The sequence below is a fragment of the Helianthus annuus genome, chromosome 17 (assembly GCF_002127325.2).
Source record: "Helianthus annuus cultivar XRQ/B chromosome 17, HanXRQr2.0-SUNRISE, whole genome shotgun sequence".
Classification (NCBI taxonomy): Eukaryota; Viridiplantae; Streptophyta; class Magnoliopsida; order Asterales; family Asteraceae; genus Helianthus; species Helianthus annuus.
The window spans coordinates 178,850,394-178,866,807 of NC_035449.2; positions in this window are offsets into that span (position 1 = coordinate 178,850,394).

Consider the following 16,414-nt stretch of genomic DNA (forward strand, 5'->3'; position numbering starts at 1 on the left):
ATCAGAGCCACTGATTTAAGCTTACTATTGATTTTAGCCTATTAAAGTAATTGAGAAATACTTAGGAATTTCTAATTGCTATTCTGTGATTATGTATTTTATTATCTGACTAATTGTGTACAGTATGGGAAGATCTTCATATGCTAGCCAATGTAGCGATTAATGCAAATCCTTAAAATAATTTGACCCAAGTTTTAGTACCTTTATTATCTACAGTCTAGAAACCTTATTCAGTAAATAAATAAATTACAAATAAAACCTAGTGTGTTTTAAATTTCAGTTGTTTTGGTAGTTACCCAGTATGAAAAAATATTTAAAAGTTTTCTATAAAATTTTGTTATCAATTTTAACTTAGTAATTGTGCGTATTTTGCTAAACAGCATGAGTGACTTGTCTGACGCCCTTCAGGATTTAAATCTCTATCCGGTAAGAATAGAGGTCTCCAGAGATTTCAATAGGTATATACCAGACATAGAAGAACCTATAGAATTCAATGCTTTACCTCTCGAGAAACCCAAGCTTAAGAAAATGGAAATTGGGGAAAGTTCTAGGCAAATTGAAAGGTTACCATCTCAGGAAGAGCTAGATTTTATATTGGCAAGCTATAATACTATTAAGCCTGTTAATAAAAATATTTTTATTCACTCTCTTGAAACACAACTACCAATGAACTTAGAACCACCTATTCCAAATCCTTCAATCCACTCGCAACCTTTCGGAATAGATGAATGGTTGACTAATGAAATACAGTTACAAAACAATCCCTATAAGCTTTTTCCTCAGTTCAATCCAGAACTTTTTCCACCAATGAGTAACGAGAATATGGCTGAATTCCGCCAATTTGGCAAAGAACTAATGGATACTGGGGATAGAATCCAAGAGATTGGGGGACAGATCTCCTGGAAATACGATGAGAGGGAACGCCATTACTAGAATATCATCTAACAAAGGATAGGGGATTTATGGAACTGTGGTTGTGTAATAGTAATTGTCAAAATCAGTCTGTAAAATAACTACAAATAAAACTTTGTAAGATAAAAATATGTATTGATGCCTATTATAAAATATAAAAATAGGAATCGAGAAATCGATAGTTTTGGCTATATGTATATTATGAAATTTGTATGATGATTTTATGTATAATTGTTATTTATTTGATACTAACAAAATTATATATATATAATTAATTATCAGATGGAGAACGCGAATAATGAACCAGTTAATGAGGTTACTCAATCTGAGCAACAACCGGGGGATCAATATATGACTAGGCAGGATATAAAAAATATCGTTGCTCAAGGGATAGTCAACACTATTCCAACAATAATTGCTCAAGGGATAGCCAATGCTATTCCAGCAATTGTTGCTGCTGTTAAAAATCCAATAGAACCTCAACAAATCGTTCCTAGCAAACGTATTTCTGAAGATAACTTCAGTAATAGCGTAAACGGAGGCAATGATCATGTTAATCATGATAATGAACCACGACAAGCTCCGCTCCCTAAGAAAATGAAAGCTGCAACGCCTGGTTGCACTTACAAAGAATTTCTTGCTTGTAAACCATTTGAGTTTGCAGGCAATGAAGGAGCAACTGCGGCTCTGCGTTGGTTAGAGAAAACCGAGGCAGTAATTGCCATAAGTAAATGTGCTCAGGATGATCAGGTCATGTACGCGTCAAACCTTTTCAAAGAAGGGGCGCTAGAATGGTGGAATACAGTGTTACAAGCAAAAGGAAGAAGGATGGCGTATGCTATGAACTGGGAAGAATTTAAGAGCCTTGTAGAAAGAAAATTCTGTCCCGAATATGAAAAGGAACAAATGACAAATAAGTTTCTAACCCACCGGATGGTGGATGTAGATTGTCGAAAGTATACTTCGACATTCTTCGAGTATGCTCGAGTAGTACCAACCCTGGCTTCGCCAGAGCCGGTACTTATTTCTCGTTATATTTGGGGATTGATTGCTGAAATCCGTAATATCGTCAAGGCTGCGAAACCTTGCACGATTGATGATGCGGTAGATTTAGCCAATACTCTGACTGACGAACTAGTACGGACAAGAGAAGAAAATAGAAGGAAGGAAGTAGCCCAAAAGATTACCCAAGGATTCCGTCCGGGTAACCATAACAATATCAAGAAAGGAGGGAATGGGCAATCTTCCACTAGCCCATTTTGCGATTCTTGCAAAAGAAAGCATTTTGGAAGATGCAAAGGATATTGCAATTTTTGCAAAATTCCGAGGCATCAAGAAGAAGACTGCAGGAGGAAGAAATTTTCAGTCTGCTACAACTGTGGAGAAGCTGGACATCTTAGGCCAGATTGTCCAAAACTGAACAAACTATCTAACAATAAAGCTAAACCTACAGAAGAAGCAAAAAGGAATGTAAGATCTTTCCAACTGACTGCTCAGGAAGCAGAGCTCATTCCAGATGTGATAGCTGGTACGTTCTTAGTTCACAATGTTTACACAAAAGTATTATTTGACTCTGGTGCAAACCAAAGTTTTATAAATATTTCATTCTGCCAAACGCTTAACTTACTTTTAACCAGCATTAGGCAAAATTCTACAGTCGAAACGGCAGAGGGAAAATCTGTTAGCATAGATAAAGTTTTGCAAAAAGAAAAAATAGAAATCTCAGGTCATAAATTCTTTGCAAACCTATTACCTATGAAATTAGCTGAATTTGATGTTGTGTTAGGAATGGATTGGTTAGTAGCCAACCATGCTCGAATTATCTGTGATAAGAATTTTATAGAAATTCAGGCACCCGCTGGAGAAATAATAATGATTACAGGAGATAAGCCATGTAAACCCATAAAGTTCATATCAGTAATGAAAGTTGCTAATTATGAACAAAAGCAAGGAATAGTTTCAGTAATCATTGATATTAAAGATAAAGAACTCAAATTTCTGTAGTTTTAGAATACTCAGATGTATTCCCGAAGAATTACCAGGATTACCACCAAATAGGAAGGTAGAATTTAGGATTCATCTAATTCCAGAAACTATACCGATAGCCAAGGCACCTTATCGGTTAGCACCCACAGAAATATTAAAACTGAAGAATCAATTAGATGAATTATTAAGTAAAGGTTTCATACAACCTAGTTTATCCCCGTGGGAGGGGGCACCAGTGTTGTTTATTAAGAAAAAGGATGGTCCGATAAGAATGTGTATTGATTATAGAGAATTGAATAAGGTTACAATTAAGAATCAATACCCAAAACCAATACCCACTAAACTAGTAAACTAATTAGACTTTATTTAAAACCCTAAACTATCATTAACACCCAAATTACCCTAACTAAATTAATTACCTACATATCTAATATAACATATTAATACATATATATGTATGCATATGTTTAAAGAAAAAAAAACTCCTACAACTTACCTCCCAAAAATCGGTCATGGGGTGGTCCCACAAGCCACCCTACACACTTGAGGTGATAGTAAAAATCTTTGGTGAAGCATGGTGCAAGATTTGTTTTTTTACTTAACCATTACTTGCAAGAATATAATCATCTAACACCACCATTCCCTCATCATCTTCCACATTAAAAAAAAAAAAAAACACATCATACCTCCTTGTCCCTCTCTCATCTACGGATCCCAAACACCCCTTTTAACTTTCCATTCTAAATTTTTAAACACTTCATTTTAAGTATCTAAAGCCTCTTCTAAGGTGATACAAGAGTGTAGCAACCATGGAAGAGCATTAGGAATCATTTTGGAGCTTTACACCTTTATCATCTTCATCTACTAGATTCTTGCAAAGTTGTAAGACATCATTCTATACTTTTTAAGCTTTTTAGAATATATAATGTATGTTGATCATCTTGAACAAAACAAAAATCAAAGATTAAAACCCTAACCCCACCATAAAAGTCTACTAAATATGGTGTATATTATGTGGATTATGTTGATTATGTGCTAGATAATGATTTACATAATGTAGATCTTGTTAAAATAGGTTATTTACATGGCTAATCTTGTATGATTAAGAACAAAAATAAAGATTTAAACATCTTTATGTTTAAATCTAAACAAGATCATCATTCTTATGAGCCATGAACTTTACTACAACATGAAGATGAGTTATTTCAAATGTAACTTTTTTTTTAAGATTAAAAACCATGATTTAAACTATAATAGTCTTGAAAAGTGAGTTAAACAAGTTGTTTAAATAAAAGGTCAAGGTTATAAGTAGGATAAAAATGATGGTTTAATTAATCTTGTTAAAAGACCTAAAATTATCATAATTTTTATTAAAAAGTATGGTAAAAAATATATATGTAAAGTTCATGGAGCATGAAGATGTTTATGTGTAGTGTTCATGCAAAGTTGATAATATGAAACTTGGTTTGAATTGATCGTGATTAAGGGTGCTAAACATGCTTAAAAAGCGTTTTAAAACGTGGGGAAAACGCCATAGTTTAGGGGAAACCATGGGGAAATTTTTCTAAAATACTAATCGCGATTAAAAAGAGATTAACGGGGTGATTAACATGGTTAATCACGATTAGTAAACTTAATTGTGATTAACGACCTTAATCATAATTATACAAACCCTAATGACGATGGTTAAGTCTTAACCATCCAACAGTTTATATAAACTCAAAAAGATATTTTTTATAACATAAAAGTGGGTAAAGTTTATAAATAAAACAATAAATATAATTTTTGGAAAATCATATATACATATGCTAAATACTCTATTGGTGTATATTACTTGTATAATGTTTGTATGTATTAGTAGTAGGAGGAATACATACCAAAAATAATACATAGAATACTTGCAAAATATACACTTACACCACGATGAAAACCTCACGAATATTTGCGAATATAACAACGGTCGTGAACCTTCGCGCTTACTAAAAATATACACTTGTGTGATACCAAAACTCAAGGCGCGAACATCGGACGACGAATCTCGAACAACGGACATCGGATGACACCTTTTGCTTTATCGACGAAACGATCAATTTCAACACAAAAGTTATATAAACCAAACGTTATGACAAGTCTAAAATAAAATATTTTAGGCACTTAACATACAATACCGACAACGAAAAGCCGGAAAGTTTAATGCGAAAATGACACTAAGTGTAATTATAAAAGTTACTAGCATAATTAGTAACAGATTACTAAGAATGCATGAATATAAATATTGGGCCAATTTATAAAATATTGAGTACCTCCTATTCCGTCACATATATTAGTGTCCTTGCAAAATATTAATGATCAACATGTTCATATACGCTTTACATACCTACTTATAAACTGAACTTTGAAATGTTTTTGAGATTCATTTGATGCGCATTACACATAAAACACATGAACTTGCTCAACTTTTGTTGATGTTTTCAAACTCACATGTATTTCAGGAAACTAATGAAACTTTGGTGCTGATGTTTACTATGAAGCTTTTGGAGTACAAGTCATCGATGTCATCCCTTTTGGAGGGTTTGGTCCATATACCTCATCTTCAATGAGATATAGGATGCAAAGCTTTATGTTTTAAACTTGTGTTAAACTCGTCTTTTGTAAAACTTATAACTTATGTCGTTTGGTATTTTAAACAAACTTAAGATGTGTAATATTTTTATTATGTCAATGGATGAACATCGTATGTTTTTATTCATGTAGTTGTTTACTTATATCGTATGCAATGAAAACTAATCAAGTTCACACCGCGCGCTTCCGCAAATGAACGGGTGTGACAGGTGGTGCCCCGTGTGCCGATCCAAAAATTGTCGGATCAGGGATTGAGTTTTTGTGTCGTTTGGTACTGATAACACGAAACTTTTTTTGTGATAATTCATCTTGGTGATGGTGTTCTTGGCAGTGATGATACAAAAAAAAACCCGTATATTTTGATGACGATGGCGCGTCCCACTTTGCAGCCTTAATTATTGTAAACTCTGAGCCAAACCCCGTTTTTTTCAAGAATCCACACACTGTTTTGATTTTTGTTGTTGGTTTTTTATATTATTATTTTCAGTCGATGATGATAAGTTCAATTTATCTGAGACACCTACTGAGTCGCGATTTTTTGGGTGAGTTCGTTTTGTGTAAAAACGGCGTAAAACGTTGCGTAAAAAAAGCCGCGTTAAAACGTCAAATTCTGGCCATTGATCTACACACATGTATGGCCAGGATTAGTTCGCTCAGTTCGCAAACTACACTAGTGTTCACTCTTGAACCTAATCCTATATATACATATTATATTATGTATTTAACATACGCATTCATTTATTATACATAAAATTGTTGGTGGTGGAGTGGAAAAACTATCTCAAGATAATTTAAAGGTCTCAAGTTTATGGTTTGGCTCCACCATTAAAGTCTATTTTTTTTTATTCATTTCCCCTTACCACAATTTTGGGCCCAGTTTTTTATTTCGTCTGAGGCCTAAATTATTTTGAGAGTTTTCGGAGACGGCTCTGGAAACGGGTTACAGGGAACAGAAACGAATTAGTGAAAGGACTCAAGGAGATAGGAAGCCAAAACTTCACATATAGATTGATACATGCCCTATCTTCTTCTTCTTTCCACGGCTTATATCCAATTGTTTCTTAGTTAGGCCAACACTAGTTTTATAGGTATAAATTGGGCCTCAAGAGTGTTCATGACACATTAACTTTTCAAATAATCTTTTCTTTAAGAGTAAATTACAAAAATCGTCATTTATTCATGTCACTTATTGCAAACTGTGTCCTTTGTCATCAATAATTACAGAAAACGTACTCGATGTTTGCAAACTCTTACAAGTTATGTCCTTTAGTCCTAACACAGTTAATTTTTGTGGTTAAATCTAATCAAATGGACCACACATGAGGGTATTTTTGTAGTTAAATCTGACCAAATGGACCCCACATGAGAGTAAAATGACCAAAATACACTCATGTGAGGTTCATTTGGTTTGATTTAACCATAAAAAATTAACTGAGTTAGAGCTAAAGGACATAACTTGCAAGGGTTTGCAAACAACGAGTACGTTTTCTGTAATTATTGAAGACAGAGGATATAATTTGCAATAAGTGACATAAATAAATGACGATTTTTGTAATTTATTTAAATGAGATTTTAGTTTCTTATTTTTTTTTAAATTAATCATAAAGTTATCAAAAATTTCTCTCTATATATAGTACGTAGTTATAATTATAAATTTATAATATATTAACTTTTATTATTTTCATTATTTCTCATTAATTTTACTATATATACACTTTCAGTTTTTAAATCCCAAACCCTAATTGCAAATAAGAATTCGATTAATTAGGTTTTCGTCACTGAATCTACAGGTGAGGGTTTCAGTTATTTGGTCAATTTACGGCTGTATTTTTATTGAATGTTTAGTATTAAAAAACTTGCATTTTCACACTTTGAAACTAACGTGGAGTTTTGCATGTTTTTAAATCTAAACACTGAGTATACTTGGTAGTTGGTACTATTGTTGTTGTGATACATAATTGTGTTTGTTTTTTTTTAGGAATAAACGACCAGTGGCGGAGCTAGAAAATCTTCGTAACGCTAACGTTTTATAAAAAAAACGGCAACAAAATTGAAAAACGTCAAATTTTTCCAAAATTTACACTACCGCCGGAGCGCCAAACGGTAGCGGAGGCTACCCCTTCCTCTAAGGTAAGTCCGCCCCTGTCAAAGATCCTAGAATGAGTTCCATTAATGAGAATGCAGACGACAGGCTTAGCACGTTGCCTCAAGAGGTTGTTGCGCTGATACTTTCTCTAATGCCTACGAAATTTGCTGTTGGAACTAGCATTTTATCGAAAAGTTGGAGGCACAGATGGACGTTCGTCACTAACCTTGACTTTGATGATATTCACAAGGTCCATGGTTTCGATGTCTTGTCAAAATTTGTTGACCGGGTACTGGAGTTTTGCCAAACACCCCATGTTAAATTATTCCGATTAAAGTTTTCTGATAGATATTATTGGTATAGAATGTCAAGTGTATCAAGTTGGATTGATAAGGCAGTGCGGTTAAACGTACAAGAGCTTGACATACATGTTATCCTGGCTCAGTTACCTGCAAGCCTTTTCACGTGCAAGACACTCACAAAATTAAGCATTGATTGCGAAAGTCGTAATGGGCGTGTTTGGAGATGTCTGTGTTCGGTCAATCTTCCTTGTCTGAAAGCTCTTGACATTGCTATTTTTGACAAACCTCATGAGAATGCATTTAAACTCATCCGAGGCTGTCCGGTGCTTGAAAGTTTATTTTTGACAGTAACATGGCTAGCTAATGAAGAAAATTACATATTCATCATCCCTACTTTGAAACGAATGAAACTAACAATACTATACTGTAAGTCACCTTTTACCAACAAAGTTGTGCTAAACGTCCCTAATCTTGAGTACCTATTTGTTGGCGGAGTTTTGTGCTCGTATTTTTTAACGGAAGATGTGTCTTCTCTGGTTGGGGCTTCTTTTTCATTTACTCACGTAAGATGCGATTCTATGTGGGTTGACATTCTAAAGGGAATAAATGGAGTTAAATCACTTTCAGCTCAAATTGGTCCCATTGTTTACTATGAGATCCCAATAGATTCGGCTCTTCCCGGCTTTCCAAATATGACGTACTTGGAGTTGAAAGGTTTTCGGAATTGGAGACTAATAATCCCAGAATTTCTTGAAAGTTCTCCAGAGTAGAAACATCTGTGTATTGAAAAAGCAAACATGTCTAAGGTTTGACAAATTTTCTTTTTAACATGTTTACATTCTTTTATCCTTATATAATAATATTGAGCTTATTATTATTATTATTATTATTATTATTATTATTATTATTATTATTATTATTATTATTATTATTATTATTATTATTCCTTATCTTTCTTGTGTTAAAAACAGACGGATATAGAATCCCTTTGGGTTGAACCAAAGTTGGTTCCTGCTTGTTTGCTAACAAACCTTACAACAATTAAGTTTTCCAAATGTGAGGGGCGAAAGTGTGATGTACAGTTTCTGAAATACGTGTTGGGGAATGCAGAGGTTTTGAAGACAGTAACAATCATTTGGCGAAGCTTACGCTTTAAAGAAGAAAGGCGACTGTCAACACAATTGCTTAATGTTCCAAGGGCTTCCAGGCATTGTGAAATCAATTTTATTGGAAAATATTCTCCATATCAAAACCCGTTAGTTAAATAGATCTTGTCTAGTGAACCACTTTCAATCATATAGTTTTTTGAACTATAGAAAATGCATTAATTTGGTTTACAATTGGATGCTTATGTGTGAGTAGTTTTGTTATTCTACTTATCTACGTTTTCTTCTGATGTTTGGTGTTTGGACTTTTATTTAATGGTTTTTAGTTATATTATATTGATCACAAGGGATGTTGATGTGTTTCCTAGTAACATATCATGTTTTATCCCTCTTTATTGAATTCAACCTTATATTTTTGTACAGCCCACTTTGAAAATGTACTACTTTTAAAGAAACTCTGAAATTTAAAAAAACTAGCACACACGTTTGCTTTTAGTTCAATCCAAACACGACCCATTATATGGGTTAAGCCGGTTAAACTAGACTATTTTCATACCTTATCCACCCGACGCTTATTTTTAAGTTTGTATTTAAAAATAATTTTGTTAGTGATAAAAAGCAAGTACTCTGATATATATAAGTTCTAATGACATGTTAAGTTATAAAATAATTTGATTTTCAAGATCATATGTGATGCGGGCCCAAGTGTGGAGGAGTAGACAATCTTGTATTTGGAGGCCAAGATAGTATGACAAAAGGGGTTTTAAGCCTTTAACTTGGCTCTAACTTGGGCTACAGGCGTCCGTTTTGGGCGTGCGACCAGGCGAATCGATCGTGAGAACGAGGCCCATCTTTCTACATCGTTTGGGCCCAAAAACGCTTATTTTTATGAGTTATTTATCTTTTTATGTTTTTTATTGCTTTTGATAGACTTTTATTTCGTTCTAGCTTTTGGCCCTAGTGTGTTTTGAGGCCCGTTTTCAATTTACGTTATTATTTAGATGGATGTAATAGGAGGAAGCTAATCAGTTTTGAGTTATATGAAAAGTCATTTTTCTCTCCCAATTCACTAGTGAGTGTTTTGTGTGTGAAACCCCAATTTTCGGTATTCTTCGTGAACCAAGGAATCTTGGAAAAATCGTTCCTGGTATTCTGTGAGAATCAACAGGTCTGATTCCGTATCCCGTTTTCTAGCCAACATCAATATGCTAGTTTTCAAGTTCACGATTCAAGGATGTTGGCTTTTGGTTTTATTGGGCCAATAACTCTATTACCGTACATTTTAAAAATGTAACAGGTTTCAAGTTATTGGGCCCAATAACTCCGTTACCCGTACATTTTGAAAATCATAATTTTAAGTTAGTATAAGGAAAGTTTCGGGACATTACCATGCATCTTCGTTGTGATCGTCTCTGAATTTAGATTACTTCTTTAGAGTTAGTTGATGCAATTTTAACTATTTACACCTGTAAATTTAAAATCAAGTATGATAGTTTGGTATTAGTGAAATAATCTATTTCTCTGCTATTTTTCAAAGAGTGAAAATTCAGTACCAAAAAATAAAAAAATAGTGAAGTGAAAAGAAGTTTATATAGGGCTGTAAACGAACCGAACGAACACGAACAAGGCCTTGTTCGTGTTCGTTCGTTAAGGAAATAAATGTGTTCACGAACGGTTCATGAACACTTACCGAACGAGATTTTATGTTCGTGTTCGTTCATTAAGGAAATGAGCGTGTTCGCGAACGGTTCACGAACACAAATAAATTTGGCGAACTCGACGAAGGATAAAGATAGATGGCCCAGAGAGTAGCACTCGAACTTGAATCCCTTATTGTGGAACGGAGGTCGATCGTTTTCGTTGATGCAAATAATGAGAAATGAAAATAAAATGATGCATAAACAAGGTGAAAGTGAGTTTCCTAGTTTATTTGTTAGGGAAATAAAATAAATAATAATTTCATAATATAAAAAGTACAAATAAAATATAAGAAAGTACAAAAATCTTCAATAAAAACACAAACATAAACGAACGCAAATCAACGAATGTTCACGAACACCTTACCGAACGTTCACGAACACAATCGAACGAACGAGACCTCTGTTCATGTTCGTTCATTTAACTAATCGAACGAAATTTCTTGTTCATGTTCGTTCGTTTATTAAACGAACGAACATAAACGAACTTCTCGCCGAACGGTTCACGAACTGTTCGCTGAACGTTCGGTTCGTTTACAGCCCTAAGTTTATACAATCTTAATGTATTACTTATTCCTATTGACTACCTCATTAAATCATGTGTTAGTGAGTTATTTAAGATTATATGGAGTCACGATGGATCACAACAGACCCATTAGTGTATTAAAACCAACACATTAGGCCCATTAATGCACATCAATCTAGAGATGGGCATAATACCCGGTTCCAAACCCGAACCTGTAGAAACGACCCGTAACCGGTTCCAGTTCCAACCTGATGTATAGGAGAACTAGGTCCGGGTTCAAAAAACCCAGCGGTTCTTACCCGGTTTCATATTTTTTGATAATAAACGGGTTGTACCCGGTTCCCAAACCGTACCTGGTTAGTACCCGTACCTGGTTCCTCCAGTACCCAGTCCATTGTACCCGGTAATAAGTTACCGTTAGAACCGGTTACTAGCCGTTAGGATCGATTTTGGGGGTTGCAAAACGCATTAAATGTCAAATATTACCGTTGGAACCAGTTACTATCCGTTGGACCCGGTTACTAGAAGTTGGAACCGGTTATTATAAATTGTTTTAAATTGTTTTGGACTAACATGACTTTGTAACACCAAAACTAACTCACTAACACATTGCAAAGTCCGTTCAGGCTCACAACTACCAATCACTATATGTGCACAATTTAACACAAAATGGCTTGACTAAGGTGAGTTTATGTAAACAAAAGCTACTACCTAATACATTATAAGGCCCATCAAGCCATATAAATAAACTGACTAGTTATGAAAATCGAACTTGAACCTGATGTGCAAATTTGAAATCTAAAACATTAGGGACTGGAACTTGAACCTGATGTGCAAATTTGAAATCTAAAACATTAGGGACTGGTATTCGGGTATGAGAATATTTTAAAATTTTCTACAAGTATGATACATGTATGGGATTTGGTAATACCATGAACCATGTTCCATATTTTTTAATTGTTATTTTTCATTATGTGAAAGTGTATTTTTTTTTTCTTTTGTTTTTGAACATGTGTTGGAAAATATTATTTATCATATCAACTTATCTTTTTTGAGATTTATACCATTATGAATTTTACATATTTAGATCATTTAAACTTGTTATAATGATAATGATGTTTATGTAATTAATCGTTATTAAGAAAATAAATTTATATAAAACTTACAACAAAAAATATAACTATTTCAAAATACCTACATGTATATCTAATACCCGAAAGGCAATCACCCGACCTATTTTCGACATGTTTGGTCAGGGTTTGGAACACGATTTTACAACTGGGTGTGAGTGTAACACCCGGAAAACGGGTTTGGTAATCAAACCACGTTAATACTAAAAGACGGGTAATATAACATTAGTGGTAAAATTAACCCAGAAAATATTAGAATTTATATAACTAAACCTAATATTTAATAAAAAGGGGAAAAATAATGCTTTTGAGAAATAAAGCTTATAAAAGGTCCGTGTTAACGGGACTGAAAATAAAACGAGTTGTAATCTTCCCGAACCGAATAAGTTAACTAGGAATATTTAACTAGGTTAATTAGAGGGAATTCTATAGGAATTAAGTGGGTTGTAGTCTACTTAATAACTGACCAAACAAGAGGGGGCAAAATTGGATAACTTGGAAAGTTTAATTATAAAAACTTAAAACAAAAACAACACACACACTAAGTGTGTATGTGTGTGTTCTGGACGTATAAGGATAAGCTCTATGGAGCCAAAACCCTAATTCCAACATAATCATCAAATTGAAGGGCCAAATGACTCTCAAATTCATAATTGAACGTGAATTAACGATCACCCAAGCTAGGGGATCATAAGGTATGTAAAACTTTGATGATTTGTGAAGTTGTGAAAATTTAAGAATCATCATAATCACGAATTATGGATGAATTATTGAAGTTATGGTTGAATTGTGATGTATAATTGCTTAGGAATAAAATCTTAAGTAAAAATTAAAATTGCCATGAATTGAATGATTAGATGATTTACCACACTAGGATAAGTGGGTTCTAATCATATGATGAAATTGATGATATAATTATGTTTAGAATCGTCATATATGATAGTAATGAGGAAATACTTGAATAAATTGTGTGTTTGAGTATATAATCATACTTACTATGAAATAAGTTTAGTGTGATATGATAAAAATTGATGATATGTTCATGTTCAATGATGTTTAATATCACTGTGTATTAATTCGGTAAATTATGATTACAAGAACTAGGTTAATAAGTGATTAAAACGGTAACATAAGAATGATGCTTACCGGATAATTGACCAAGTAATTAAACGAGTAGTTGAGCTACATCGTTTAATTATTTATGTTAATAGCCAGTTGACTTTAAAAGGTCAGACTGACCAATGATATGATCGAATGATAAATTCGACATAAGAATCATAGGATGGAATAGTCGTAAATAATTATGACTAATCTAACCACCTTACAAATTTCAATGATAGTTTGACGCTTGACAAGCTAGGTGGAAGCTTGGTAATGACGCGGGTCAAACGAATCAAGTATGAAGAAAAAGCCTAATTTGGATGCAAGGTAAGTATAGCTTAGACTATTCTTAATTAATAGAATATTCTCTTATCGTATTAAGTACCAATAAGATAAATAAGCAATTGAAATATGATGTTCCGACTTGTAGTCGTGCGGAACAAGATAAACGAAATGATACGAAACCATATCGATAATTAAAAAGGAGTAAATCGGTAATTCAGACATACTAAGATGAATAGAAAATGAACTTTTAAAAAACGAATAATAAGGGCAAAACGGTAAATTGGTCACACTTTGACAATAACCGTTAGTTTTGAAAAGACACTTTACGGCGTAAGCCATAATGAGTCAAAAGAGCTGAGAAATGGTTTATAAGTAAAATGACAGTACGGTGTAAACCAAAGCGAGTCATGTAGATGAGATGGTAATAAATGTCATCTCGCAAAGATAAATGGTCACTTATACTAAACGGGTCAAAAGGTGAAGATATCACCCTTTGACAATATCGACTAATGATTATTTGTCGAGTAGTATGTTTACAGGAGTAAACATCTAATGGATATCCGCTTCGATATTAATTAGCGGTTATTAAAGAAAGGTATTAACGGGTCAATATATTGATCCGAGCCAGGTATGCGTAATAGGTTAACTACTCATTTAGAACTTGAGATGCTATGATAGTTAGACAAAATAAAAAATGGACATTTGGTCATCTTAATAGGTAAACCGAATGATTTAAATTATAATCATTACGTCTTAAAAGCATAATGATTTTTAAACAAGATCATAGTCTTAAAAGTGGGATTTTTGGTCAAACATGGCTTTAAAAGTCCTTCGTCGTAAAAGAAGGGTTAAACGTGACCAAAATGCCCTTGTAAGATAAATTGAGCAAAAAACCCTTAAAGGTTGTTTGGAAACGAGTTTTATGATCAAATAAGTACTTAAAATAAGTATAAAAAGCGAATAATGTGAATCTTTGGGGTCAAATGACTCTATATGAGTCCTTGCCGTAAAATAATAATCCGAGGGGTAAAACTCGGAATATATAGACCACCACATTAAATGCACCACAAATATAGTTGTGATGGAAGATCATTTGATAAGGAATTTGGAAATATGAAGCTAGAAATTGAATGAAAGCGATTCATACTTAAAATATGCTTAAATACCCTTAACGAGTCAAAATAAGCATATGAGCGAAAACGGGTTAAGAATACGTAAGAAACCCGTGGTTTGGACCTTGAACAATAGAAAACTGATATAAGATGAGGTTCATGATAATTTGTATGCAACAAAATAGTTTTTGTGATAAAAATCATGAATGGGTCAAAATTGGTAAAAAAAAAAAAAGGTATTAAGCCGAAGGCTTAAAAGTTTCAAATTTTGTTAATCCGGATGTCGGATTTTAATTCCATGTGATGAGGATAAATTTACGATCACGTAGGAAGAAACGTGACACAAAACGGATAAAAAATGAGATAGTTATGTCCGTTTCAGTAAGAAGTAATGGCTGGGAAAAGTGCAGAGCTGACACGACCAGGTGGACACTTGACATGGCCGGGTGAAGGTTCTGTGAAAAATATATGTTTAGCTGACACGGCCGGGTAGAAACATGACCTGGCCGGGTGAAGGGGCTGAAAAAAAAATTTATTGTGTCTAATTCTTTTGTTCAAATGCTTTGATTTCTAATCGTTTGAATGAAATTGTATGATAGGTAACGATGCACGTCGTTTCATCGATCTTTTGAAATATAAAAAAACGGAGTTTAAAATGCACTATATATTATATGAAATATTCAATAAATGTAAGGGTCTTACAGTGAGATTGAGATTACCAGTTTCCTTCCCAAACCAATCTTTAGGCACTAGTTGGCCAATGGGGTACGGACTAGCGGTTAATCGAATTAAGATTATTATATGTAATCTTTAGTTTTATATATATATATTCACATGTTTTTATGTGTAACCTATTTAGCAAGACAAATTTTAACATCTCATCGGCTCATTTTTTTAAATAGATAAGACTAGTCGCTGAAATTTATAAGGTTTGACTGGAATATAGCCGAAATTTGGTCGAAATTTTTAGCCGATTAGGTCTGAATCAACCAAAAAAGTTGTATGGTAATAATGTTGTTCGTATAAAACATGTGGTCAGAGATGAGCAAATGATACTGGGTACCGGTACCGAATTTCCTGAACCGAAAGATCTTAAGTACCAATTCGGTACGACTTTTGGCGTACCTGCTACCGGTTCGCTACCGTTTTTAACTTCATATACCGGTACCGTAACTGGTATTTTCGGTACCAATACCGATTCAGTATTGGTTGGCACCGAGCTCATCCCTACCTCTGAAACTATAAAAAGAAATCATTAAAAGTTGAAGAAAATCAACAAAAAAAGTTGCACGATGCCGTTGTTGTCCGTACGACACCCATGATCAGGGATGAGCAAATGGTACCAGGTAGCAGTACCGAATTTTCCAAACTAAAAGATTTTCAAAATCAATTCGATACCGACTTTTGGTGTTTTCTGTACCAGGCTGGTGTCGGTTTTTACCTTCATGTACCGATAACCGTATTGGTATTTACGACACCAGTACCAGTTAACATAAATTTATCTAACTTAAAAAGTAAAGAAGATAATAAAAATAATTAAAAAAACTAT